A 4,034-nucleotide genomic window follows, 5' to 3' on the forward strand; every position below is an offset into this window, starting at 1 on the left:
CTTCAGGATCCCCTCCCCTGAGTGATGTTCTAATCGGATGTATATAAACAATGTAAGTACATGGCTCCGTGTCAGGATCACGCACACGTATGAATGCTCATCCAAGAATGTTGGCCAGCTGTTGGCCAATCAAGTTCCGGCTTAATGTGCAACATCATGAGTCATCACTCAGAGAGAAAAGAGCTGAAAAGCAGCACCCTACGCGGAGAACGCGCATCATTACCCTTCCTACCGATAACCTTCCGGTTCCGGACTGTTCCAGAACGCGTGCCGCTGCAGCCCCACCTCCGCTGCTGGCCTTAACGCGGTAAGAATGAGGGTTTTCACCCAAAACCACCCATCAGAAAAAGGGTTTAGTGATTGGAGAGAGTTACAGGTAGGCTGCAGCTTCATCTCCCTTAAGCCCTTCTGTGTCATTTGCACGAGTTACACGGGTTATAAAAAGTGCATCGTAGTCACCGCTTCCAAACACCGGAAACCTGCCCAACAGCAAAAAAAAGATTGCACTTTTCCTCCTGAATGAGCATCGCGCTGAAGCGACATAAATTCCTCCGAGACTTTACTGCTTTTTGCTTTCGAAGAAATAATAAAACCGACCAAAGCCGCCTCCTAACCAGCGCTCTTCTCCACGCTCCACGACAAAGCGATATTTAGGGGATCAGAAGTCGGTATTTCCGCCCCAAATGCACAGCTTTACATTTATTTATGTGTAAAAGCACCTGCCATTCAACGCATGAACTAACATCTAAAGAGATGCCCCGTGATATAAACATCAAGTAGAACGAGGGTCATGGATGAAATAGGATTCTGGTTTGAACGCCTGAAAAGTGATTTTATCACCATCATGACCACCACCACCACCGTAGTGATAAAGCCACCCTCTCCCGCCTAATAAGATGCAGAAGTTCCTCGGGGTTCCCGGAAGTCACTGCGTCAATGTATCCCTAACTCAAACTCGATTAAGTCAACGTCGACCAAACTCCAGCAACCTCCTGGAAAAGTCGTTGGCTTGGAGAGCGGTGATTGGCCGAGTGTTTTGAGCCATGTAATCCGAGACGTTGCCCTTGCAAGGTCATATAACTGGGCTTAGTGAATAAAGACCACAGGATAAAACATTCCATCACTCTCCTGCATCCTGGATACGCTACGACTAGATTCAGGAGCCGTATGTCTATCCCATGCATGTTTAATCCCCTCACTGTATTACCCTCTACCACCTCTGCTGGGAGGCTGCTCCACTTATCTACCTACTCACTAAAGTAAAACTTCCTTCCATTCCACCTCAGCCTCTGGGTTATGGCTCCAGTTCACATACTGAAGAGCTGCGTATACCTGGTTTTAAGGAGTGACGGCTCTGCTTTGCCTCAGGTTGCTCACAGATAAACATCGGTTAGACGTCGATCGGCACGCGGTTAGTCTGACTCCGCCCCCTCCTTGCGCCGTGAGATAATCTTACACTTCAAGGAGTGATAAACGTATCGACTTCACAGGGGCTTTTAGGCATTAGGCTTATTTCAGCCCACAAACACACAAATGTTTTAGAGCACCAATTCACTAAGCCCCTCGGGTAGATTGAGGCATGGGCACAATATGGCCTCTAGAGGGAGCCCCCTCTACGTTCCACACCGAGGAGGAGGCGGAGGCGACACACGCGGCCCCCGCCGATTAGGCGGCCGGAACCCTCTGCTGGATTTGCCGAGGTTCCGACTAACATCAAGCCGATGGATCTTTAGGAACGAACGTGGAAAAAACAACAACGTATCGGCTGAGAATCGCGCCAAGCTTTCCGGAAACTCTGCCCATGCGCAGTTGCCACGACAGCGTTGGTGGTATAGTGGTCAGCATTGCTTTAGATTGTTAGCTCACGCGCGGGGCCCTCAAAAGCCCACCACTCTCGAATGGAACTTTGTGTAAAAGCACCATGAGGGTAGATGGCGGCTCACGGGCCAGGTTCTCGGCTCCTGGCGTGTCGGTGTTAATGTATGTTACGTGTTTACATGGTACAGAGCCGTGTAATCTGTGCTTATTAAATAAAAGATAATTATCGCGCCCACCCCTCTGTTCTACGACTCACCCCTCTCCGGCCCCTCCTGGGCTCACTTTTGTTCGGAGTCTCGCGTATTCCTTTGAAACTTTACGATGTTCTAGCAAAATCCCTTACCTGATTTATTATTATTTGTACGATCTGGGGAGGAAAAACAAAAGCTACGTGTAGAAGTCATAGTATCCACAGTATGAATTTTTATTGTGTCAAAACGTTACATAAAAAATGCATTAGTTCTCTAAACGCGCGGCAGACAATCCTAAGGCAAAGATCCACATAAAAAAAGGCACTAAATCATCCGTGAATCCCGCTTGGACCCGAAAATGTTTAAAAGCACAGCCCTTCCCCCGACCGTAGCTAAATGTAGACACTTAAAGGTTATTGGAGAGAGCATTCGAGGTTTTGGTGGAAGTCGCACGTGGCCCCCTCCAGTTCCGGACTGAAATCTACACGCTGCGCCGAGTTTAACGGGACGTCAACAGGAAATTCTCTTTGTTCTCCATAAAACCGGGTTTTATTATGTTTGATAAAATGAACGCTGCGGGGGGGGGGAGGCTGGTCTTTTAAACACAGAAACGAAACGTATAAAAATGTTAGACCGCAACTCTACATTTAAAGGGACATCACCTGCGTCGGAGAGCGGCCTCTCCCGGCCAACTCAGGAGAACACCCGGTCGGTCTTCTCCTAAAGGCCTTTGAGGGTCGGTCACAAGCATCTAGGTCTGGCCTGGGAGAAGCTCCTCAAACGCTCACGAGGACCAATAGAATCTCTGGGATTTCCCAAGAGACCGGGAACCTGACCGCCACGATACGCCGCCCGGCCTCCGCCAACCGAACTGCGTGCCACGGGAAGACGGCGTCCAATGGACAGCCGCCGTTATGGGTAACTAAGGGTGCGCCCCTTTTAACAGCAGGGGTTTAAAATCTGGAGATAAAGGCATTGTGAGCGATTATGAAGCTTTGCACCTCTATAAACATAAATACATGAGATATTAACAAATCTATTAACATGTTGCAAGCAGAGGTAATAACGTCGTTTAATACGTTAGAACATTACGTGTCTAGTCGACTTCCGACTATTTTTATAAGTCGAGTTGGTTATACATTAGTGAATATTACGCGGGAGGAGGTAAAGGCGTCTGCGTTCATATATCCGCGAGATACCAGAAAGAACAAACAATCCAACAAACGAAGGGAGTGATGGCGAAGACGCGCCGGAGCTTGGCGGCAGAATGTAAGCTGCCGGAGGATTTGGCGATGTGTACGGCTGCGCATGGATGAGCTGAGATGTTTCCCGGCTGTCCTCATTAATGGTTTGCAGCTAAAACCCTCTGTATGCTTCCAGTATCGGGAAAGTCTGGAGGTCTCGCTTCCGCCGCGACAGAACGTCGGCATCGTGAACGTCGGCGACGCATCTCGGACCTCCAGCCCCCTGCGGAAGTAGAAGCCCAGAAAAGGTTTTTATCTGCCGCGCTAGAGCAGCAAGGACAGCCAGGAAGGGCGAGCGCACATGGAATACCGCGGTAAGAACAGGCTAATAAACAACTTCCTCCTTTACCACCCTCACCGGGCGCAGATACCACCCCACAATCACAAAACAACCCCTGGAAGAACACGATGAGGAGCGGCTTCCGCTGTAGCTGCCGCTGGAGGAACGCGATGCACGGCGCAGGGAATGTAATAAAAGTCAGCGTTTGTACCGGCGGGGTAACAGTGTGCAATAATAAAATAACGGGGGTATGGAAGCACAGAGGGGCACAAAGTGCAGGGGGGGGCGGTGATCGGTGCAAAACCAGGGAAGGTGGGAAGGCGTTCCTCAGGATTTAAAGGGTCGTGGAGTGAAATTCATTAGAGCGCTGTGAGGAGGCGCTACCCCTGGGAGAGACAGTGACGGCAGCGTCCATGGAGTGGATGAGACCCGCAAACACACACCCAACACCTCAACGAGTCCAAGCAAACTGGTGGAGCTGGGAAGCAAACTGGTGGAGCT

This window comes from Spea bombifrons, chromosome 4, assembly GCF_027358695.1.
Source record: "Spea bombifrons isolate aSpeBom1 chromosome 4, aSpeBom1.2.pri, whole genome shotgun sequence".
Lineage (NCBI taxonomy): Eukaryota > Metazoa > Chordata > Amphibia > Anura > Pelobatidae > Spea > Spea bombifrons.